Below are 27,459 nucleotides of genomic sequence, written 5' to 3'. Positions count from 1 at the left end.
CCCTCTTTATGTTTAAAAAAGACCCTTAAACATTTCTTGTAAGGCTGGTTTAGCGGTGATGAACTCCTTTAGTTTTTACTTGTCTGGGAAACTATCTCTCCTTTGATCCTGAGTAACAACTTTGCTGGGTAGAGTGTTCTTGTTTGTAAGTTTTTTTTTTCCTTTCAGCACTTTAAATATATATTAAGCCACTCTCTTATGTCCTGCAAAATTTCTGCTGAAAAATCAGCTAATAGCCTCATGGGATTTTCCTCGTATGTGACTAGTTATTTTTCTGTTACTGCCTTTAAAATTCTCTAATTTTTTGTCATTTTAATTATGATATGTCTCAGTGTGGATCTCTTTGGGTTTATCCTGTTTGCAACTTCATGCTTCCTGGACCTGGATATTTGTTTCCCCAGGTTAGGGGAGTTTTTAGCCATTATTTCCTCAGACATTTTCTGCTGCTTTCTCTCTTTCTTCTCATTCTGATCCCCATCATGTGACTGTTAGTAGAGTTGGTGCTGTCCTAGACATCCCTTAAACTATCCTTATTTTTTAAAATTCTTTTTTCTTTTTGCTGCTCTGATTGGGTAATTTTCACTATTTTATCTCCATATTGCTGTTCTATTTTTCTGTATTATTTAGCCTGCTTCTGATTCCTTCTAGTATACTTTTCATTTCTTTTATCATATTATTCAGCTCTTATTGGTTCTTTTTTGTATTTTCTAACTCTTTGTTGGAGTCCTCACTGTGTTCCTCAATTCTTCTCCCGAATTTGGTGAACATCTTTATGACTATCATTCTGAACTCTTTATATTATGAATTAACTCTTTTTCATTAAGGATAATTTTTTCCTATGGTTATATTTTGTTCTTTACTTTGGAATATATTCTCCTATATATTTATTTTGTTTGACTTTCTGTCTTTGTTTCTATGAATTAGGTGAAATTGCTACCCCTTCTGGTCTTGAAGACATGGGCCTGTATAGGAGCATCCTTTGTGTAAACTCCCTATTCTGGGCCGCCTTGACAGAATGGCTGGAGGTGGAGTGGGCAGGGACTGGGGGATCCTGGGGTATGCCACACAGAGATGCCTGACAGGAAAGCTATGGCTAGAGCAATCATGGGCTGGGGGGGTTCCTGTGGCATGCTGTGTTGGGGAATACAACTGTGTTGCTGTGTCCTCCATGGCAGGATAGCTGGAGTTCAAGTGGGTGTAGGCCATGGGGTCTCAGGCCATGCTGCATGGAGGCCACTTTGGCGGAATGGCTGGAGCTGAAGTGGGTATGTGCTGGGGTGTCCCAGGTGCCTTGTCCCTTTGATTAGATGTTTTAGGAATGTTATTACCTTCTCATCATTAGTAAAAGCTTAAGTAATTCTTAATTTTTAAATAAGAATGTTTAAATCATTCATACTTCAATGTGAACAAAGGACATTATGTGAGGTGGTAATATTACCAGGAAAATCTGCCTAATATTTAGGCAGGTTATTTACTTTGATAGATTTAATTCGATCCAGGGGTTGGTCCTCAACTTTGCACAATTTGGGAATATACCAGACTTAAAAGTTGAGACATATTTACAAATGTAAATTTTATTTACAGTGAAAAATATCATATCTTCTATGCAGGTATGTAGACATCAGCATGACCAGCACTTACATTCCCTATAGGTAGAACACTAAAGTGTTTAGATTAAAGTCAGAAAAAAGCTAGGAGGCATAGAATGCCAGTATAGGGAATTAGATACTAAATATTTGTTCAATGAATGAGTCTATAGGCAAATATATGAACATGGGAGAAAAAAAGACTTATGATGATCTCTATTTTATGAAGGTAAATTAAGAAAACTTTTTATTTAAAAAAAAGCTCTTCAGAACTCACCAAGTACAAAGTTCTTGAGTCTAAATCTCAGTTAATAGCTAAATTTAATGAGCTAAATTAATTGAGCTCCTTCTATGTGCAAGGAGATGTGCTATTATTATATGCAGATTATTTTAATTCCCACAGAAATTATCAGAAGTAATTTCATTAGTTCTATTTTTACTGATGAGGAAACTGAAGCTTAGAGATACTAACATGCAGGAGGTGACAGTTACTAAAATGATACTTAAGACCGTCTATCTCTGGAGACAGAAATCACTTCTTCCCCATGTATTTAGATTAAATTTTATAAATAATTACAATACTAATCTCCAATTTTAGATCATTTAATAAATGATAAATCTAACTTGCTGAACATATTAATCACTAGGCTCAAAGTTTGACATATAAATGCTACTATTTACCGTCTGAATAGAATAAGCCTGGGGTACATTCCGGTCATACTAAATTGATTTTTCATTAGATCAAAATAGGAACAGTATAAAAGTTCAGGCAAATTCCATAAGGTAGCCATCATTTACACATATATCATAATTATAAATATTCTTAAATTATTTCCCATGCTACAGGAAATAGTAAAAATATGTATTTTACATGCAGAATGCAAACTCATACAATTCACCCATTATTCACATATTAGTGGTTGAAAGTCAATATATTTATAATTTGGGGGGAACACATGAATGGCCCCATAGTCAAAAAGGTGAAGAAGAACTGCATTCAGAGCCATATTATAATGCACAGTTCAGCTAACTTGTGTATTGCAAAATAATACAAACATTTTAGATCAGATCTGGGTAAACCTTCCACTTTTGTTTCTGTCATTCTGTTGACAAGAAAGGCTTGTCCTTTTTTTCTAAAAAAAGTAAAAGTGCTTTCAAATGAAAGCTTTTGTGACAAAGTGGACTGTTACATTGTCTTCTGAGTCTTGCAGTTTGACCATTAATCATATAAATATAGAACAATAATATTGAAGATACATGTTTCTAGCTGTAACAAAAGCTAGCTTGTCACAAATGTCAGTTATATATTCAGCAAAAAAAATACGATGGTTTCACAGCATTATTTTGGCTAGGGAAGGACTTATACTGTTCACTAGAAAATCCAATTTTAGATCATTTCTGTTGCAAGATCTGGCACTTTATCTTGCAGTGTTACACCCCTCACTACCATGCGTCTGTGGAAGGGCCCGTAGATACTGGCCAAAAGTCTTCTAGCAAGCTGTATCTCACCCGTCTGTCATCCTTCCTAGTGTTCCTTTTTTGTACCTACAAAATACAAAAATATTCTTAATTAAGGCAAAATAAACAAGGAATCTTCAAATGGATTCATAAATGTATGCATGTTTTAGAATACTTTAAATACTGTATCTGAAAAAAAATAGACACAAGCCTTAAAACATAATAGAGTTCCACAAAGATTTGCATTTTTTGTCCTGTTTTTTTTTCTGATTAGTGCAGCATTTGTCAAGCAATTTATTTTACTAGCTCAAAGAAACTAGTACATTTATATTGAAAAAACAAAGGTTTTGCTAAGAGTTTATTAATCTAACTGGTTTTATTATACTTCCTTTATTCTATTAGATTCTGGGCTACAGAGACTTTGAATAAATATCCAGGTAAGGGCAGTGCCCCTCAGTGTCTTTCTGCCCTCCTTCTTTCCATTTTCTTCATCTAGAGATTTTAAATAGAAATTTTCTAGAGTTTGGCTAAATTATTTATTAATGTGCTCTGTCTGCATATTATCTGAAGACAGTATCTGAGATGACACTCACCCATGTATCTTTTCCATATTCCTTAGAATTATTGTCTACATTAAAAAAAAGAAATATTTCATTGTAGCTTGAATTACTACCTTGATACATGTGTTCTCTTACAGAAGCCACTAAAGCTTTAACATTATGGATAATAAACAATTATAATTTTTCTTATATTAATGTAGACAATAAATAGGTCAATGTCATATATGAGAAACATCTAACTCTTGAAACACTTTTTTCTTATTGCTCCTTATTTTTATATTCTTTACCCTGGTTCCCTCAGGAAAAATTGCTAAATCAAGGCCCTTTCTTGACTCTTTCTCCCTTGATTATTAGTTATTTGTTCAAGAATAATATCTCTACAATCCCACTGTATATTTTCCTTCAAAGAAAAAGCTTTGCTTATGAGAAAAACACAAGGAACAGTTAGAAGTGTGTGCTATGAAGTAAGGGTCAGTATGAAGAGTCAGATGTACTAGAACATATCTTATATAATATTGATAAATCTTGGTATCTCTTCAAAAAAATTAAAGTCATAAATCAGTACTACTTTCTACTCTCTCCCATCTAGATTCCTTTATAAGGAAATTTCTCTATTGCCAAAGTAATGAATGTGATTATTTAAAAAAATTTTTTTTGAAAGTTCTGAAATATTTCTCCCCAAATTTCTTTATTAAAGTTAATTGGATTTCAAAACAAATATTTTGACCATTATTTTAAGAGCAATTTAAAATATTATAACACTTTTACTCAAGCATTTAATAACTAAATTATATATTTATTTTCAATTATATTCAAAAATTATGAGACAAATAAACATGATAATACAGTTAACCTAAATTTATTTACCATTGCTTTTTAATATGCCTTTCTACTTTTTTAAGCTGTAAAATATTACTTTAATTTCTCTTTTCATATAACTGTCAGGATAATGTACATGCTCTTGCTCTTTCAGAAGAAAAAATATTATTTTTCAATTTGCTCAAGTTCCTACGTCTAAACTTGCACCAGAAATTAAAAAAAAAAAAATTAAGGATAAATTTATTTAGATGAAAGCTGGCTTTCCTAAATGGTTTCTCCACTGAGATGAAATGGAATTAAACAATTAAATAAAGTCACATAAATTCCACCGGTTGTTTTCTGAAACAAAATCTTCAAATATTCCAACAAGGCATTCAAAGTTGGCAGTTTATGCATTACATACATTCTAACTGTTTAATGAAAGTGCAGGGTGAGGATAGTACAAACAGATCCATATAGAGGGTTATTTTTGTTTCTTTTTTACCTGAGTAAAAAGCAAAATAATTTGGATATAAAAATGAATCCATGTTTTTAATCATTTTTCTCTAATCTATGAACTCATTCCAGGACATGTACACAAGGGATAGGAGCCTTGATGCTCTTCTTAGCATACTGCCTCCCACTCTATTTAGTCAGTTTTTTCTTTTATTTATTTCTCTTCTTTAATATTTCCTTCCTTTTATCTGCTCTGTTTAGAAATTTCTCTTCATTTTCTAACTTATCAACGTGTATCTTTTATTACTGATGGCAAAAGTTTTACTTCTTAATATCGCACATAGCACTGCTTTAGGTGTTTACTGCAAATATTTTATTGAATTCACATATCTCTTTTAAAAATTGTAATTATGATTTTTATCATAACCATCCATTTTTACAGTGTTTTTTTAAATTTTTAACTTATTTTTTTTGTTTTATAAATTAATTTTATTTATTTTGACTGCATTGGGTCTTCGTTGTGCATGGGCTTTCTCTAGTTGCATAGAGTGGGGGCTACTCTTCGTTGTGGTGTGTGGGCTTCTCACTGCAGTGGCTTCTCTTGTTGTGGAGCACAGGCTCTAGGTACACGGGCTTCAGTAGTTGTGGATGCAGGCTCAGTAGTTGTGGCTTGTGCGCTCTAGATCACAGGCTCAGCAGTTGTGGCACACGGGCTTAGTTGCTCTGCGGCGTGTGGGATCTTCCTGGTCCAGGTCTCAAACTCATGTCCCCTGCATTGGCAGGTGGATTATTAACCACTGAGCCACCAGGGAAGTCCTACAGTGTGTTCTTAAATTTCTTAATATTTGGGATGATTTATGTTTTTGTTGTTAATTTCCAATTAATTTTAATCTTGCCCAGGAATACCATGTGTATGTTTTTCCTTCTTTTAATTTCATTGAGGCTTGTTTTATGATCAGTAATATGTTCTATGCGTACTTTAAACCAATGTACATTCTGAAGTTCTTTATGGAGTGTTTTATATATGTAATTTAGATCAAGTTGATTATTAGTGTGGTTCCAGTCTTTCATATCATATATTGAGTCAGGAGTGCTGAAATCACAGTAATTGTACTTTTTCTTCCTGTTTCTCCTTCTGTTTATGATAGTTTTGCTTTCACAGAATTTTAAGTTCTTGTCAGGTACACACATATTTAGGATTAATAAGATTTCTTGTTATATCATATGAAATATCTGTCATTCTCTCTGGTCATGCTCTTTTCCCTGAAGTCTTTTACTGTTTATTTGCTCTTGCTTTAATCTAATAAAAAATTTCCTACTAATATGCCTAGGTATTTATGTGGTGTTAAGCACATCTGCTTGTTTTTCACTATGTCTATCTTAAGTTATTTTTCCAAAAAATTTATCCATATCATCTAAGATGTTAAAGATTTTCTTACTTTTTTCTTAATGTCTATAAAATCTATGGTGATAACCTGTCTCATATTTCAGTCCTGATGTTGTCAATTTGTGTAATCTCTTTTTTTATAACCAGACTAGTTAGGAGTTTACAATTATGTCTATCTTTTCAAAGAATCAAACATATTTGCTAATATTTTTCTATAAAATTCTATAAATTCTATATTTCTATAAATATCTAATTTTATATTATTATTTTAGATACTATCAATCTATATTAGATATTGGCATATTAAATAGAAATTATGATGTTTTAAAATGATCAAATATTAAATTTCAAACATAAGTACAATAATTTATTTTAAAATATTTTTAAATTGAAAATATATATGGGCATGGGTGAATCATTTGTTTTCAGAGACATTTGACTTTGAACCTGAACTCTTACATTTATTGTCAGTTAAATTCCTATTTTGTGTAAATATTTTGTCATAAACACTAAAGATAATGCTTTTAGAGTGCTAGAAAACTACTTGACACATAAAGCTTTTAATAAATCTCACATTTATCTTACCTTTCTCTTTATCTTCTTTTTCCTCTTTTAATTGTTCAATGTTTACAGACATGTAAGCTTAGGTTTCAGTAAACGTTTGTTGATTAATTAATAATAGTTATTTTCAATTTACTACTTTAGTAGCTTTTCTGAGTTATAATTGATACATAATAAGGCTGTACATATTTAAAGTGTACAGTTTGATACATACCCATGAATCCGTCACCAAAATTAAAATAGTGAACTTATTTAGCACCCCAGCAGTGCCCTTTTGCCCCTTTTTCTCTCCCTTTCCAGAACTCCCCTCTACAAGCAAACACTGATGTGATTTCATCCAGTATAGATTAGTTCACATTTTCTACAGTTATATACAAATGAATCCATGCAGTATATTATTCTTTATTGCCTGGCTTCTTTCACTCAGTATAATTATTTTGATAATAATCCAAGTTGTAATATGAAACAATAGTTTGTTGCTTTTTATTGTTGAATAGTAGTTTTGGTTTCTCCTTTCCAAAGCAATTGTATAAGTTTCTCAGATTATATCTATATGTTATCATATCTATAACACCGTACTTAGATAATGTTCTAAGAAAATGTGTTTTCTTCAACGTGATATATTTTGTTAAAAGACACTCTTAAAATTTAGCCAAATTAATGTACCCTTTGAATTAAGGTAATCTTAGATTCCGTTTGATAGCATAATTGGAATATTTGTTCTTTGCTCATGTATGGCAAACACTGTGTATTTAAATAAATGCACAATAAAAATGAATATTTTTTGAGAACATGGTTCTATGGAGATTTCAAATAACAATGAATTATTAAAAATAGGTGTTATAAATGAAGTAAAATAATAAATGACCAAAGTAAAATAAGAAAGATTAATTTTTGAGGAACATATCTAGGAATTTCCACTTTTTAAGCAATTTGATTGAGATATCTTTTAATTTCCCATTTAAACATTAAAGTTTTTTTTTTTTTTTTTTTTTTTTTTTTTTTTTTTTTTTTGCGATACGCGGGCCTCTCACTGTTGTGGCCTCTCCCGTTGCGGAGCACGGGCTCCGGACGCACAGGCTCAGCGGCCATGGCTTATGGGCCCAGCTGCTCCGCGGCATGTGGGATCTGCCCGGACCAGGGCATGAACCCGTGTCCCCTGCATCAGCAGGTCAACTCTCAACCACTGCACCACCAGGGAAGCCTTAAAGATATTTTTGATAAATGAATTTGCTGCCAAAACGATCAATGTTATTTCAAAGTTTTCAAACAGAATTTCAGTGAGCAATATATTTGTCAGTTATAAAGTCAAAAATAGCGAGATTATTGGAATTGATCATTATTGAGGGGAAACAAAACCATTTAAAAAATATTCCACTAGGACATGATTTTGTGCCTGCTAGGCTTGTAAACTGTGCTGCCATCTGGCTTTTAATAATATTCCTCTCCAATGACTCCATGAACAAACCATACTTCAAACCACTCAAATTAATTATAAAACCAAAATAGTCACACAAAAATCTTCTGCTCTTCCATATCATTGGCACAACCTAGAACCACTTAAATATGGCAGTGTCAATTTGAAGGTACATAATAGTTAATGTAAAAGATTTTAAAAGGAAATGAAGAGCAGCTTGCAAATGGAGTATTCAGATTTTGAGAGATTCATATATTTATCAAAGTTAAATTGAGCTATATGAGATAAATGTAGTGATAAATTTGTTCATATCTGTCACACATGCTTAATATCCTTGGAAATAAGACACTCAAGTATCAGAACAGGTGTATGATGTATAAATTACTTAGTAGGTCATGAAGTTTGTATTTTACTGGTTTGCCCACCAGTATTCATTCATTCACTCAAAAATAAATTCCCATTGCAAATAAATAGCAAGTTAGGTATTGATTTTTATATTTGTAAACAAAACAGATATAATCTCTGCTTCATGAGTTTACAATCTAGTGGTGATTTAGGAAATAACCATATCAGAAGACATGTAATCATAAAAAGTGACAACCATGATGAAGTAAGGAAATAACAGGAGATTATACTGGGCTGTTGAGAACATGGCTGAGGAGTTTAATTTTAGCTGAGCATTGAAAGAAAGAGTGAAGAGTGAGAAGAGTGGGAGGAAGATATTTCCAGGAGAGGGAATAGCTTACGTGAATAAAATGTATATATAAAAAATAAATAAAGTATAGGAAGTGCTGCTTTTTTTTAAGACCAGATTTTCAAAGACAATTTTCTTGTTTAGTTCACACAATCTTTTTCCAATAATGCATTACATCTGTATAAATTTACTAAATATTAAATATGTAATTATAGAAACTTCATTAGAATTAAAGTTAATAGAACATTTAAACATGCAATTAAAATGGTTCATTTTAAAGTTTAAAATATCAAACACCACATTCTACACTGAGTCACTTAATTTGGAAAAAAAAGGAGTCTAGACTCTAGAGAGAGTCAATCTGTGAAATAAAGGTGAGTAAATAAAATTATAGAAAGAATATGCAATAATGTTCAATTCTATGTGTCTGAATTATCACTTGACATTTTCAGTAAAAGTCTGTTTGAAATCCAAGGTGTGTAAAATATCCTAGAGTCAAATTAATGCCCCAGTACTTCAAACTCAACATAACCAGAATTAAATCCAACAACCACTACCAAAATAGATTTTCCCTTTTCTTCTAGCTAGTTCTCTTAAATGACACCTTCCATAAAGTTTCAAAACCTCAAGGTTTGCGATAGCTCCTCCTCCTTTATCAATTGTTTACAAAGTTTTGGTGATTTAATTTCTGTATTGCTGCAAATCATCAATTAGTTTTCACTAACAAGGCCACTAATGCAGTTAAAAACTTCTCTATCTTGCCTCATTGCCTCGAGGAAGTATTTGCTTGCTCACTAGTTTGCCACCACTGACTTCGGTCCCTTCAAATAAACCACTCATACTACCCCAAAATAAGGTTGCTAAATTATAGTCACTCTCAAGTTATGAAACCAGATTAATTAAATACTATTCCCTGAATACACCCTATACTTTTCTGTTGTCTTGTCCCATATTACTGTCTGTATTCCTGACTCATCTATCAGAAGCCAACATTACACATACTTAATTCTTCCTCATCTTGAAGTTTATATTATTTTTTCTTAATAGAATAATTTCTATTATTCTAAATTTTAAGTTTTTAAATACCAGATGTTTTTACACTTAAAGAATTTATGGCTTTTCATGTAAATTATATGTAGTAGCATGCATGGTATTTCCTCCTAATAAGTTGCAAGTTTTTTGAGAAAATGAACTGGAATATTGTATCTTGCATGCAGTACAAATCAGTGATTTTTTGCAGAGTTTCATTTCAGGAATTAAACAAATATCCAAAGAATTTTGTTTAACATAAACCATTTAATATAATATCAACTTGAAGTAGTATATATTTTGGTGAACAGAGAATTGCTTAAATGACCTTTAAACAAGAATAGGCTTGTTAATTGATTCTTCTTTAATTTATTCCACATTTATTTATAGGTAGCCCAGTATGTGTATGGTACTATTTAGATATTGATGATCCTGGATCCTGTAATGAGCAGGAAATCAAAGCTATAACATTATGGGATATTATGAAATTGCAACAGAATATCTTTCAAGGGATAAGTTTTGCACAGTGTCTTCTAGTGCTCTCCCCATCAACCCAAATTGGGCAATATGTCAAGGACTTCATTTATCACAATATTATAATCCTTCAAATATAAATATTTTAAAAATGTTGACTCAAAATTTTAATAGAATTTAAGAAACATGGATGTCTCATGCTCTGTATTTTATTACATTCAGTCTTTTATTACTTTCAAAATCTATACCTTTGTATGCATATGTACATTTATTCAGTAAAGTTAGGATATTCTGTAACAATTTATTAAATATTGTATTTTCATTTTCACTCTAATATCCATTGTATGTACTTATTAATATATGTTCTTTAATTATCAATATCTTACATTCACAAGTGAGAAATTAGTATCAGTTCTCTAAACAAATTCTAATTAAATCACCTATTTTATAATTTATATCAAAATTTCTAGTAAAATGATTAGAAAATCTTAGGAATCTAATGTTAGTGATTTTAGTTAATCAAATGTTCACTATTAAAGAAATTGAAGAATTTAATAACCTTATGCTATGAATAAATTATTTTTTATCTCATTAATGACCCTTTATAAAATACATAGAAAGATTTTCATTATTCTATTTAAAATAACAAAATAAATAACAACATGGTGACAAGGGAAGGTTATGACTTAGAACTATAAAGGACAGCTAAAAAACAAAAATATCTGGAATTCTTTTGAATGATATAGTTTGTAATCATTTAAATTTGGAATCCTTGGGTGTCAAAAGATTACTGTAAATATAGTTTAATTTTTTAATTGAAGTTGATTTACAATGTTGAGTGAATTTCTGCTGTACAGCAAAGTGATTCAATTATACATATACATGTATATTTTTTATATTCTTTTCCATTATGGTTTATCATAGGATATTGAATATAGTTCCTGTGCTATAGAGTAGGACCTGTTATTTATCCATTGTATATATAATAACTTGTATCTGCTAACCCCAAATTCCCAATCCATCCCTCCCTCAACCCCCTCCTACTTGGAAACCACAAGTCTGTTCTCTATATCCATGAGTCTGTTTCCGTTTTGTAGATAGGTTCATTTGTGTCATATTTTAGATTCCAAATATAAGTGATATCATTTGGTATTTGCCTTTCTCCTTCTGACTTACTTCACTGAGTATGATAATCTTTAGTTGAATCATGTTGCTGCAAATGGCATTATTTTGTGTGTTTTGTGGCTGAGTAGTATTCCATTGTATATATGTGCCACATCTTTATCCACTCATCTGTCAATGGACATTTAAGTTACTTCCATGTCTTGGCTATTGTGAATAGTGCTGCTGTGAACATAGGGGTATATGTATCTTTTTGAATTATAGTTTTGTCTGGATATATGCCCAGGAGTGGGATTGCTAGATCATATGGTAGCTCTATTTTTAGTTTTCATATTGTCTGCATCAACTGACATTCCCACTAACAGTGCAAGGGGGTTCCCTTTTCTCCACACCCTCTCCAGCCTTTGTTATTTGTAGACATTTTAATGATGGCCATTCTGACCTGAGTGAGGTGGTACCTCATTATAGTTTTGAGTTGCAATTGTAAATGTAGTTTAAAACTCAATTTTTCTTTTATTCTTTACAAATAATTAAATCATAAGATAATCCAGTAACAGATGCATTGTTTTTCAGCGACACAATTTCAATGTCAGCTTTATTACATTTACCAATTTTAAAATATGCATTAAAGGAGCTATTCAATAAATCTGGTGCTAGCCTGCATTAGCCTTACTTGTAAAAGAAACATTTTAGGCACCACTTATTTAGTCATACACATTGTAAAGCAGAAATAAAGCTGTTGTTAAAAATGATAGACCTAAGCCTTAAAGTAGTTTTCCCTTTTCAGATAAGTATTTTTTTCAAAACCAAGTAAATGATGACATTTATTCCCTGACATCTCAGAGAGTCCTTGATTTTGTCATTTCTCCTTTTTAAACAGACATGTCACCAATGAATACATATCAATAGCCATTGATCACATGAAAATATCCCCCAGTTTAATAGTGATCAAGGAAATGTAAATTAATACTATATTGGATGCCCTTTCAAAAATACACTAAAATCCCTAGAATAACAAAATTATGAGAACACCAAAGATTGGCAATGATGGAAAACAAGTGAAACGCTCATATTTCTGATGGGAGTTTTAAAAATTAATGCTACTTTGGAAAACTGATACAGCAATTTCATTCCAGATAAATAATTTCATTTGCAGGATAAATAAAAACATATCCACAAAAAGCAACTTTGTGTATAATAACCTAAAAATAGAAATCAGTCTAATGTTCAACAACTAATGGATCATTAAACAACTTGCTTTATATCCATAAAATGGAATAATAGTAACAAAATGGAACAAATCACTGATACTGGCAACAACATGAATAAATCTCAAAAGTATTAAGGAAAAAAAATGAGGCAACAAATTTCTGCCATAATTTACATGAATTCTTATGTCCAGTGACATGTTACTTTGATAATCCCACTGTAATTAATAAATACGCCTATCTTTTCTTAGTGAATATAATGATGAATTTGTTCAAACACATTCATGTGTTCATTCAATAATATTTACTACTTCCTACTATGTTCAAAGCATTATGTTAGATTCTGGTTATAAAGTGATTAATAAACAAGTTCCCAATTGTCATATAGTTAAATTCTAATAAGAGAGATATTAAAATAAATAACTATAATTTAAAATAACTTCTATGGAGAACACTGAGTAGCTAACATTTATTTGGCACTATGTGTTTTTAAATGTTTATATATGTAACCTCATTAAATTTAATAAGAACAAATGTGAAAAGTACAATTATAATCTCTAATTTTACAAGATTATGAAACTGAAGTATATAGTATTAGCAAAGACTCACTTAACAAAAAGTAACTTAGCAAAGCTGCACACTAAATACTGAAGCTGACATGAAGACTCTGGCAATCCTGTTCCACACACTGTAGCTTTAATCTCCACCCTAGAGTGTATTCTTAAATGTTAAGATGAGAAATGTGAAAAATAGCGACTTGGGGAGGGGCTAAACAGGTATGGCATCGTGTAGGATAATCAGAAATAGTGACATTACAGCAGAAACAAAATAACAAAAATGACAAGCCTAGAGAGCATAGAGGTAAGGGACTCCTGGCCATAACAGAGTACAGTAGTTGGTTTCAGAATTCCCCTCATGTAATATAAGGAAATAGAACTTGTTGAAATATATGAAGAAACTGTTTACAGGTATTGTGTACCAGACAGCACACTCATGTCATCTTTGAGAAAAAGGAACACATTAGCTGAACCCTACTTCTCCCTGCCTGAGGTCAATTTTCCAGTGGTGGTACAGGAGCAGAAGCCCAGGTAGAGCGATTTGAGGAGGAAGAAGTAGGCATCTGGGATTGCTGAGATGGCTAGAATTTATGATGCAAGTTAAAAAGAAGAGGAGGTATTCAGACATCTGGGGACATAAGGTTTCAACTCATTTACATAAAAACCAAAGACTGTGATTTTGTGATATATGGTAAAAATATGTTTCGTTTCCTAAGAAAGCTCCCAACTGTCTTATGAAATGAAGTGGCTGTACCATTTTGTACTTTCACTAGCAATGAATGAGAATTCCTATTGCTCCAATCATTGCCAGCATTTGGTCATTCTAATGGGTGTGTAGTGGTATTTCTTGTTGTTGTAATTCCCTGATAACATTACGTTGAGCATATTTTCATATGTTTATTTGCCATTTGTATACCTTCTTTGGTGAGGTGTCTGTAAAGGTCTTTGACCAAACTTTTAATTAGGTTATTTGTTTACTTGTTGAGTTTTAAGAGTTCTCTGTATACGTTGGATAAGAGTCCTTTATCAGATGTGTTTTTTGCAAATATTTTCTCCCAGTCTGTGGCTTGCCTTCTCATTCTCTTCACTTTTTCTTTCACAGAGCACTTTTTAATTTTAATAAAATCCAGCTTATCAATACTTTCTTCCATGGTTATGCCTTTAGGGTTGTATCTAAAAAGGCATTGCCCTACCCAAGGTCATCTAGGTTTATCCTCTGTTATCTTCTAGTAATTTTATCATTTTGCATTTTACATTTATCTAAATGTGACATATTTTGAGTTCGTTTTTGCGAAAAGTATAAAGTCAGTGTGTAGATTAATTTTTTTGCATATGGATGGCCAGATGTTCTAGCACCATTTGTTGAAGAGATTATCTTTGTTCCATTGTATTGTCTTTGCTCTCTTTGTCAAAGATCAGTTGACTATATTAATGTGGATCTATATCTGATTCTCTATTCTGTTCCATTGATCTATTTGTCTGTTGTTTCAACAGTAGTACTCTGTCTTGATTACTGTAGCTTTCCAGCAAGTCTTAAGGCAAATAGTATCAGTCCTCCAATCTTATTCATCTCCTTCAATATTGTGTTGGCTATTCTGGGTCTTTTGTCTCTCCATATACATTTTAGCATCAGTTTGTCAATATCCATAAGATAACTTGCTGGAATTTTGACTGGCATTCCATTGAAGCTATAGATCAAGTTGGGAAGAAATGGAATCTTGACAATATAGAGGCTTCCTTACCATAAATATGGAGTATCTCTCAACTTATTTAGTTCTTATTTGATTTCATTCATCAGTTTTGTCATTTTCCTCATATAGCTCTTGTACGTATTTTTTAGACTCATACTTAAGTATTTCATTTTCTTCAGTGCTAATGTAAATGGTATATATTTTAATTTCAAATTCCACTTGTTCATTATTGGTATACAGGTAAGTGATTGAGTTGTGTATATTAACCTTGTGTCTTACAACATTGATATAATCACTTATTAGCTCCAGGAGTCTTTTGTTTATTCTTTCAGATTTTCTACCTACACAGTTATGTCATTTGAGGACAAAGACAGTTTTATTTCTTCCTTTTCAGTCTGTATACCTTTAGTTTTTTCTTCTTGCCTGATTTCATTAGCTTGGACTTCCAGCACAATGTCAAAAAGCTGTGGTGAGAGGGGACATCCTCGCCTTCTACCTGATTTTACTGAGAAAGCTTTAAGCTTGTCACCATTAAGTATGGTTTTAGCTGTAGGTTTACTGTAGATTTCCTTGATCAAGTTGTGGGATTTCCCCTCCATTCCTAGTTTACTGAGCATTTTTATCATGAATGAATGTTGAATTTTGTCAAATGCTTTTACTGCATTGCTGATATTATCATGTGATTTTTTTCTTCTTTATCCTATTGATGCGAGAGATTACATTATTTTATTTTGAAATGTAATACCAGACTTGGATATCTGGGATAAATCACATTTGGTCATGGTGTATAATTCTTTTTATACATTGTTGGATTTAACTGCTAATACTTTTTAAGAATTTTTGCATCTATGTTTTTGACAGATATTGGTCTACAGTTTGTTTTTTTGTAATTTCTTCATCTGGTTTTGTTATTAGGGTAATGCTGGCCTTATAGAATGAATCAGGAAGTATTCCCTCTGCTTCTGTATTTTGGAAGAGTTTGTAGAAAATTGGTATAGTTTATTCCTTAAATGTCTGATAGAATTCACCAATGAACTTATCTGGGTTTGAGACTTTCTGTTTTGATAGTTGTTAATTATTGATTTAATTTCATAGATAGATATAGGCCTATTCAGATTGTCTATTTCTTCTCGAGTGAGTTTTGGCAGATTGTGTCTTTCAAGGAATTGGTTAATTTTATCTAGATTTTCAAATTAGTGGGCTAGAGTTGTTCATAATGTTTTTATTATCTTTTTAATGGCCATGGGATCTATAGAGACATCCCCGCTTTCATTTCTGATATTAAAAATTTGTGTTCTCTCACTTTTTTTCATAGTTAGCCTTGCTAGAGGCTTATTTTTATTAATCATTTCAAAGAATCAACTTTTGGTTTCATTAATTTTTTTCTGTTGATCTCTTGTTTTCAATTTCATCGATATCTGCTCTCTCGTTTATTACTCATTTTCTTCTGCTTAATCTGGATTTCATTTGCTCTTATTTTTCTACTTTTTTTAGGCTAGATCTGGGATTACTGGTTTTGGATTTTCTATCTTTTAAAAAATCTTTGTTTTATATTGAAGTATAGTTGATAACAATGTTGTGTTAATTTCAGGTGTACGGCAAAGTGATTCAGTTACACATATACATGTATCTATCCTTTTTCAAACTCTTTTCCCATTAAGGTTATTACAGAATATTGAGCAGGGTTCCCTGTACTATATAGTAGGTCCTTGTTGGTTATCTATTTTAAATATACTAATGTGTATATGTCAATCCCAAACTTCCAATTTATCCCTCCCCCTTTGGTAACCATAAGTTTGTTTTCTAAATCTGTGAGTCTGTTTCTGTTTTGTAAATAAGTTCATTTGTATCATTTTTTTTTTAGATTCTACATATAAGTGATATCATATGATGTTCGTCTTTCTCTGACTTCACTTAGTATGATAATCTCTAGGTCCATCCATGTTGCTGTAAATGGCATTATCTCATTTTTTATGGCTGAGTAATATTCCATTATATAGATAGATGTATGTGTATATATATATATATGTGTGTGTGTGTATATATATATATATATACACACACACACACACACATATATATATATATATACACACCACTTTTTTATCCATTCATCTGTCAATAGATATTTAGGTTGCTTCCATGTGGCTATTGTAAGTAGCAATGCAGTGAACATTGGGGGCATGTATCCTTTCAAACTATGGTTTTCTCTGGATATAGGCCCAGGAGTGGGATTGCTAGATCATATGATAGCTCTATTTTTCATTTTTAAAGGAACCTCCATACTGTTTTCCATAGAGTATACGAGTGTTCCCTTTTCTCCACATCCTCTCCAGCATTTATTGTTTGTATAATAGATTTTTTGATGATGGCCATTCTGACTCTTGCAAGGTGATATCTCATTGTAGTTTTGATTTTCATTTTTCTAATAATTAGTGATGTTGAGCAGCTTTTCATGCTCCTCTTGGCCACCTGTATGTCATCTTTGCAGTAATGTCTACTTAAGTCTTCTGGCCATTTTTTGATTGTTTGTTATTTTTTGGTTGTTGTTGTTGTTTTGATATTGAGCTGCATGAGCTGTTTGCATATTTTGGAGGTTAAACCCTTGTCAGTTGCTTTGTTTGCAAGTATTTTCTCCCATTCTGTGGGTTGGATTTTCATTTTGCTTATGGTCTCCTTTACTGTGCAAAAGCTTTTAAGTTTCATTAGGTCCCATTTGTTTATTTTTGTTTTTATTTCATTACTCTAGGCAGTGGGTCAGAAAACATCTTGCTGTGATTTATGTCAAAGTGTGTTCTGCCTATGTTTTTCTCTCAGTTTTATAGTATCCAGCCTCACATTTAGGTCTTTAATTCATTTTATTTTTTTGTATGGTGTTAAGGAGTGTTCCAATTTCATTCTTTTACATGTAGCTGTCCAGTTTTCCCAGCATCACTTATTGAAGAGACTGTCTTTTCTCCATTGTATATTCTTACTTCTTTTGTTGTAGGTTAATTGACCATAGGTGCATGGGTTTATTTCTGGGCTTTTTATCATGTCCCAGTGATCTATGTTCCTGTTTTCCTGCATATTATTTGGATTACTGTAGCTTTGTAGTATAAAGTCAGGGAGCCCAATTCCTCCAGCTCCATTTTTCTTTCTCAAGATTGTTTTGACTCTTTGGGGTCTTTTGTGTTTCAGTACAAATTTCAGAATTATTTGTTCTAATTCTGTGAAAAATACCCTTGGTAATCTGATAGGGATTGCATTGAATCTATAGATTGCCTTGGGTAGTATAGTCATTTTCACAATATTGATTCTTCCAATCCAAGAACATGATATGTCTCTCCATCTGTGCCATCTTCAATTTCTTTCATCAGTATCTTAGTTTTCTGAGTACAGGTCTTTTGCCTCCTTAGGTAGTTTTATTCCTAGGTATATTCGTCTTTTTGATATGATTGTAAATGGAATTGTTTCCTGTCTATTTCTGATAGTTCATTGTTAGTGTATAGAAATGAAACAGATTTCTGTTTATTAATTTTTTATCCTGCATCTTTACTGACTTCATTGATAAGCTCTGGTAGTTTCTTGGTGGCATCCTTAGGATTTTCTACATATAGTGTCATGTCATTTGCAAATGGATAAACATGAAATGAAACAATGAGAAGGAAAGATTAGTAATACATCATTAAAGAGTAGAAAAAACTAATTTTCTTAAGGAGAGATCTAATTTAAGAGTGGAAACTGGATTTGTAACTTTTAAGGGGCCAGTTATAAAGTTAACAGTGCCATATTATCTTTGTAAGTGAACATACTATAAATAAACCTTCATCTAATATCCTTTGTATAATCTTATCTCAGGCTGGACACCATAAGTGTGCTTTATGACTTTTGGGTCCCATGGAGGTGTGTATAACACATTTCATATATTATTCAAGTTTTTAAAATCATACCTTGGTTATCTGAAGTAAAAGAGATTCAAGACAGTTTATATTGAATTCAAGATTCAATATAAAGATAGCAAAATATAAACAAACATTCACACATACATTAATAAGTAATTTTTACTTTAATTCAAGTTTAATTTGGCTACCAGGAGCCAAATGCTAATTTCACTTAAGCAAAGAGCAAGTGAACAGGTGGTAGGACAATTATGACAGGCTTGTCAAACAATTGAGGTGAAATGTTACAAACTCTCCTTAAATTTATCCTAGAATGTATACAAACTAAGTCATGTTATTCATATGACGAGAAAACAACTGATAGTTGTTTTTTATTAACATGTTCACAAGTGTCTCTTCAAGTTTAATGAGACACTTTTCATTAACTTTTTTCTCAACTAACTAGGAAAGCATAGTTATAAGTTAAAAAAAAGTTAGATTAACATTTTAAAAGAGTCAAAACTATGAACATATTCTTCACTGTGTCTAACATATATAGTTATTTGACTAAGATAACTTTATCCTAAAGTAGATCTTTTAAAAATGAGTAATTTGAGTATTTTTCAATAAATTAATATTTAAGTTAAGACATTTGTTATAAGAGCATTATGCTTTAACAGCTTTGAATGAATAAAACATGATTATAATGTGATTAAGGAACTTTCAGAGCATACGATTTATAACTTGAGGTTCATAAGCAACATTCTCTTTGAAGTAATTTTTCCAGCTGATCCTAGAGAGTCCCTGTTTGACAGATGGAAATAATAAGAAAAAGCAGCAAAGGAGAAAGGGTTGTTTGCTGTGTATACTATCAATAAATACCCAGCATATGGCAAGAGAATAGATGTATTTTCATAAACTCTGGGCCTCTTCCTGAATATTTCTCTTGATGTCACAAAATCACGTAGCTATAGTTAACAAAACAGTCTATAAAAATGTGAGTACAGATAATGCTTCCTACCCTAGAGAAATCATATATTTTCTCCTTTCTAAGGTCTTCTGTTTCTCTCTTTTATTTTGTAAATATGTGTTTGTTAAGTGTTCTGTATAATATATTCGTGGAAGCATTTTATTTAAAATCTCACCCTTATTGCTTTGCCAGTGTTTGAAACCACCGTGGCTGGCAGCCCTCCTATGTATTTTCACCAAGCCCTGGCTTGTTCATCTAAGAACACTAACACATTATACAGTCATATCACAAACTTTCTTAATAAATATCACATGAATCCCTCTGTCGAGTACCTGAGAGCTTGATCTGAGGACAGTAAGTATTTGATGGAAAAGGTAGAGTTTCAAAGACCATCTCTTTTCCAGGGAAGCTGTATTTTGGTGAAAGAGTGTCATGTTGCCACTAGCAAATCACTTAAAGATCATTGAAAGCTCACGAGTACTGGCTCTGAAAATGGTAAGGCCAAAGGGCACTTGGTAGGAACACTTGTGTCTGTGTTTATATATCCATTTCAGAAAAAGAAATTTGACCCAAAGGACATATGGAGACATGCCGATGACCAACATCAATCTATAAAGGGAGAAGAAACTATAAGTTGTAAAAAGACTTCTCCACTAAATTTGTTGAACTATGCATATTTTGTCTGTTTCTTTGTACTGTGAAAACTGGTATAGATATATTTTAAAGCCTTATAAGAAAATGTGTAGGTAGATAGATGCATCCATTATAACTACCATAGTTATTATCATTTAAGCCTATTTTTCAAAATCATGTGAAAATTAGATTTTTGTCTATATTGATTTTAAAATATCTAGTTAAAGGTAGCAAGAATTATGTTTTAATGTGGTGTGAAATCCTTTTTTCATACTTAGAGAATGCGAACCCCAGGTGTCATAATAGAGGTCATCATAGACAAAGCAGTTTCTGAGCACCATGTTTTGGTTTCACCAATTCCTTCTTCCTTCTTTGGTATTCACTTTTAGAGTTAATCTTTTATTTAGAAGAAACAGTCTAGTATTTCTGTACTAGGAGCTCTTGGAAATATTTCACTAACACATAAGCTACTTAGAAAAATGCTTAAACACGTGTTGCCCTGCTTTGTATTTCCTTCAACATGGTTGACAGGTTCGCAAGTTTCAGTAAAAAAAAACTGTACAAAATCCGTACCCAATATACTCTAATGTAACATAATCATCTCCAAGTCAGGAAGAAATCATGCCAATTATAAACCATGGTTATAAGCAGACTCAGTTTGCAATCATAACTGCTTCAAATTTCATGGGTTTTTTTGAATTTTATTTATTTATTTTATACAGCAGGTTTCATTAGTTATCTATTTTATACATATTAGTGTATCTATGTCAATCCCAATCTCCCAGTTCATCCCACCAACCCCCCCACCATTTTCTCCCCTTGGTGTCCATATGTTTGTTCTCTACATCTGTGTCTCTATTTCTCCCTTGCAAATCGGTTCATCTGTACCATTTTTCTAGATTCCACATATATGCATTAATATACGATATTTGTTCTCTGACATATTTCACTCTGTATGACAGTCTCTAGGTGCATCCAGGTCGCTACAAATGACCCAATTTTGTTCCTTTTTACGGCTGAGTAATATTCCATTGTATATATGTGCCACATCTTCTTTATCCATTCATCTGTCAATGGACACTTAGGTTGCTTCCATGTCCTGGCTATTGTAAATAGAGCTGCAATGAACATTGTGGTACATGACTCTTTGAATTATGGTTTTCTCAGGGTATATGCCCAGTAGTGGGATTTCTGGGTTATATGGTAGTTCTATTTTTAGTTTTTTAAGGAACCTCCATACTGTTTTCCATAGTGGCTGTATCAATATACATTCCCACCAACAGTGCAAGAGGGTTCCCTTTTCTCCACACCCTCTCCAGCATTTGTTGTTTGTAGATGTTCTGATGATGCCCATTCTAACTGGTGTGAGGTGATACCTGATTGTAGTTTTGATTTGCATTTCTCTAATAATTAGCGATGTTGAACAGCTTTTCATGTGCCTCTTGGCCATCTGTATGTCTTCTTTGGAGAAATGTCTATTTAGGTCTTCTGCCCATTTTTGGATTGGGTTGTTTGTTTTTTTAATATTGAGCTGCATGAGCTGTTTATAGTTTTCTTTGCTATGCAAAAGCTTTTAAGTTTCATTAGGTCTCATTTGTTTATTTTTGTTTTTACTTCCATTACTCTAGGAGGTGGGTGAAAAAAAGATCTTGCTGTGATTTATGTCAAAGAATGCTCTGCCTATGTTTTCCTCTAAGAGTTTTATAGTGTCCAGTCTTACATTTAGGTCTTTAATCCATTTTGAGTTTATTTTTGTGTACGGTGTTAGGGAGTGTTCTAATTTCATTCTTTTACATACTTCATGTTTTAAGGGCAGCCATGCACAATGAGAATAGAAATCCAGTGAAGCAAGACATGAAGTTCCCATCCATAACAGTGCAGATTGCATTTCCTGTAAACTGTAATGTATAATACAGTAAAAAAAAAAAGCAGTAGAATTAAATAAAGTACAAATAAACATAGTCATGTCCATGTAGCATATTATTAATTTTAATAGTATAAAATCTGGACTTCTTAAAAGAAAGTACCTTTGGATATGGAATAACTAGTGATATACAAGAAAAGTAGTACTTAGAGTTTTTGAGTCATGCAAAACATATGTACCTTTATTAAACAGGTTAATACTCACTAGATGCTGTAATAAACAGCCTAACTATTTCAGTTGCTTAATAGAATAAAATGTTTATGTCACACCAATTTCCAGTACAGATTACATGACTCTCCTGGATCCTCTCCAGGTGATAACTCTGGGATTTGGCTTCCTTCTCTTCTGTGGCTTCTTTATACCAGAGTCCTTTACTTTTAGCCACACAGAAGAGAAAGTGTGAGCTAAAGATCCCAAAGAAAAAGTCCAAGAAACATTCATACATTGACCAAAACTATTTACAAACCTTAAATCTATTTTAAGTGATACTGTGTAATATATTCTTCCTTTGGTCCAAGAAGAGATAAAAAATTTGAATGTATTCAGCTAGTCAGTGTTTTCTTTTTCTATTTTAAAACTGGTATTAAAAGGAGCAAAGTATATTTATTTTCAACACCATTGTATAAAGAGGGTTTATTTTAACAAAGAAATAGGGATGACCTAATCTTTTCCATTGAATGTATTAAGATCTGCAATAAAATAAGTCTTCTTAAAGTCTCCTAATCTACACCAACAGGGATTAAGATTAAGCTCTGAAAGGATCAGAGTAAGACTCGTACTATAGGCTCTTTTGCTTTTATCTTTAGGGATCAAGACATCCACAGAAGTGTCCACATACCAAGGAGGACCTAGAAAACCACCTTCCTTAACATCTAACATTCACAGCCTTATCACCACTGTCTGTCTTGAATTGGCTAGGACTACATGCATGGTGCATTTATTGGTCATTTATTGTTGCAAAACCAGTAATTACAAGACTTGATGGCTGAAAACCAAACTATTTATTTAACTCACAATTTATTGGGGTGGCAACATCAGTCCTTACTAAGCTGGGAGATCATTTTTGTCTCAGTGGGACTCCCTCAAATGCCTGTTGTCATCTGAAGCTCAGCAAGAAGTTAGCTTTACTGATCTTAGCTGGGTTTTCTTACTTGTCTGTTTTCTCACCTTGGGCAACTGGGGCTGATATGGCTTTGTCCTACATGGTTGCATTTTGTTAAGTCACATGCAGAGACCTAGGTTTAACAATGTACATGGTCATTTTCTTAAGATGCTATTAACCAGCAAGTTACAAGACCATCTGAGATATAAATAGTGCATAAATAGACTGATTATCCCAAGGTCATATTGAAACAGAAATGGATATAGGGAATAAAATAATCAGACATTTTTGTAAATTATCTACCATTCTGTCCATTAATGTTATTTACTACAGGAAACCAGAACTCCTAAAATCCTTTTATCTCACATAGTACATTCTTCCTATTGCTCTATCTGTACCTCCACTATTATATCCTGATATTCTGTATCTATATAGTACCTGGAAAACTTTCACTTTGTCCTTCAAAGCTTGGATCTTCAACAAAATCTATAATCTCAACTTCTCTGAAAATGCTTTTTGACCACACTTGAGACACTCCTTGAGGATCTTCTGTATTTTGATTTGGTCAACTGGATAGGTAGCTGAGATGTTTTCTTAAATAAGAAAAATAGTGGAGGAGATTTGAGGTAAAGGATGGAATCAAATGTTCTGATTTGACTAAGTTTGGTTTGAAATTTCTGTTAGACATTCAAGTATAGAGGTCATGTAGGCTATGAATCCAGAGCTCCAATGGCAATTCAGCATTAGGGATATGAGTTTAAGAGTTACCAACTTATAATATTATTTATAGTCCTGAGACAATAGTCAAATACTGTCTATAAAAGTCCTGAAAAACAAAAAGAAGACCCAGAACTTGCTTCTGAAAATACCAGCATGTATAGTAATGACTGTCTTCCTATAACCTAAGAGAAAATAAGTGCTTTTACTTTTAATTAATGAAATTTAAGTTGTGACCTTCAACAATTTTTCATAGGATAAGGTTAATATCTTAAATATAAATATGTAATCTAATCTAAATTGAGCATAAAATAACTGAAAAAGACAAGTTATTTCCTTTAACAGTTATTTATATCATGCACACATATCTATAGGGACATAGGAGACTTATAATAGAAACTTAAAATGAATATATCAATACCTAGACCTATTATTTCCGAAGTTGGTACATAAAGAATATGGGTGCATAAATTATCTTTTATATACCATGTGTGTGTATTTTATTTTAGACAATATCTATTCAAAAACTGGCATGGTGGAATATACCCTTGCTTTCTTGTTCTATAGTCAAATAATTGCACTGTAACTGACGTGTGCTTTAAATTTATTGATTTTTAAAATGGTCATGAAGAACCTAGGGGCAAGACGGGAATAAAGATGCAGACCTATTAGAGAATGGACTTGAGGATACAGGGAGGGGGAAGGGTAAGCTGGGACAAAGTGAGAGAGTGGCATGGACATATATACACTACAAATGTAAAATAGATAGCTAGTGGGAAACAGCTGCATAGCACAGGGAGATCAGCTTGCTGCTTTGTGACCACCTAGATGGGTAGGATAGGGAGGGTGGGAGGGAGGGAGATGCAAGGGGGAAGAGATATGGGGATATATGTATACATATAATTGATTCACTTTGTTATAAAGCAGAAACTAACACACCAGTGTAAAGCAATTATACTCCAATAAAGATTTTAAATAAAATAAAAGGTAAAATGACAAATATCATAATAACAAAAAAAAATTATTGGTTTTAGACTGAACCACACCATTGCTAGCAAATATAGCCACTAAAAATTAAAAGTTGTTAAAATTATAAACTTTAATAAACAGAAATTACTTCACCAAAATAAAAATGTATTTATTAATGATGTGTGAGACAATAGCACACATTATATAATCTATTTCCAAAACAGTCCTGCAAAATAACTGTTATTATATCTACTTTATAGATTAAGAAACATTTGTTCAAACTATAATAGTTGTATGACTTTTGAAGGCAAAAATGCCAGAAATACATATAGTACACATTTTAATAATTCAACTTAGCATTTGAAAACCTAAATTCTTATAAAAATATAATTCTGCCTCTGATTGGTTAAAAAATGATTTCAAGTTTCATAATTTTACCAAAAATATACTGACATAAAAGTATGATTTATAATTTCTAAAATTTTCTCTGAAATCATGCACATGGTTTTTAAATGGAAAGCTTAAGAGAACTGTAGTTGAAATCAGTGAAGTCATATCTTCACTGTATACACAGTTTCATATGGATTATAGTTTTATGAAGATATTGTAGCTCTATAGAAAAAAAATTAGAGCTGGAATTGCTTTAAATTTCATCTACCCTCCAATGGTGAGGGCTTGATATGAATGTACATCAAATATCTGCTTCTTGTGTATAGGTACTGCTTAAGTCTCCCAAATCCTCAACCAGTGACTGGATTTTCCCAAGTGAAAAGGAAAAACAAAGATTTTTGTATAGACAGCACTTTATCAATCTGACATATTAGCCGTGTAAATTAAATGAAACTAAAACTTAATGAAGTTTTGATTGAACCATGTGAGTCCATCATATTAAAAAAAAGGGAGTTTGGGAGTGACACAAGCAAGATGGCAGTAGAAGAGGTCCAAGGCCCTGCTTGTATCCCCTCCCGAGTAACAATAATTTGCCAGCCATCCACAGACTAATGTGTCTTTGTGAGTGCCACAGGGTCCAGGTAGGTTTTAAAACCCAGGTGGAGCTCAAGACCAAGGATGGTTGTTTTGAGAAGGCAGGCTCACATCCAGGTGGCAGGCTCAGTGGCCATAGTCCTGGCTTCAGATCCATAAATACCTCTCTCCCCCTTGGATTCAGTTACAGACCTGTTTGACCTGTCACCAGCACCACTGCCAAGAGACTCAAGAGTAGTACTACCTGGTCTTTCCTTGGGTAACAAGCTCACTGACTTTAGCCCTACCTGTGGACTCTGAAGTATCCTGTGGCCCAGCTCCAACAACTCTAAGCTGTGACCTGGGGGCAATCCTAGTTACCTAGAGACACACTGGGAGATGTGCCTGTTCATGCTAGTGGAGGCTGATCTGTCAGACTGCACATCTTGAAGTGGCCCTATGGCCTGGCTCCAGCCCTTCCTAGCATGTTCCGGAAGTGGTCCTGCCTGTCCAGGTTCCTGCCTAGTGACCCAGTGGGAGCCCTTCCAGGGGCTCAGCAGGAGCCACACTGTCCACAAACCTAGTAACAGTCCCACTGTCTGCAGACCCTTGTCCCAGTAACAGCCTCATTGAACAGGGTCCTGGAGTCAGGCCCACCTGCCAAGGAACAAGACATGAGCCACAACTGTCCAAGACCCTGGCAAAAGGCTGTCAACTGCAGGCCACACTGCAGACCCAGCAGTAGGCATGTAATCAGCTCCAACTCCAGTTAACTGTGATCCCTTCAGCTGGGGAAACGGATAGGAGAATGTCTCTACATTTCAAAACCAGTCTGTAAAACTCAGAGATATAGAAAACAGATTTACGGTTGCCAAGGGGGAAAGGGGATGGGGGAGGGAAGAATTAGTAGTTTGGGATTAGCAGATGCAAGTTATTATATATAAGATGGATAAACAGCATGGTCCCACTGTGTAGCACAGGGAACTATATTCAATATCCTGTGATAAACCATAATGGAAAAGAATACAGAAAAAGAATATACGTATGTATAACTGACTTACTTTTCTGTACAGCAGAAATTAACACAACAGTGTAAATCAACTATACTTCAATAACATATATACCAAAACCAGTCTGTAAAGATTAAAGTTTGGTTTACACAGACATCAATGCAAGCCTACACAGATCATGAAAAATCAGGCAAATATGACATCATCAAAGGAAATTAATAAGACTATGGTAACTGACCCCAAAGAAAGGGAGATCTGTGAGTTACTTAATAAAAATTCAAAATATTCATCTTAAAAAAGTTCAGTGAGACGC

This window comes from Tursiops truncatus, chromosome 5 (assembly GCF_011762595.2).
Source record: "Tursiops truncatus isolate mTurTru1 chromosome 5, mTurTru1.mat.Y, whole genome shotgun sequence".
NCBI lineage: Eukaryota > Metazoa > Chordata > Mammalia > Artiodactyla > Delphinidae > Tursiops > Tursiops truncatus.
This window is presented reverse-complemented; position numbering follows the sequence as displayed.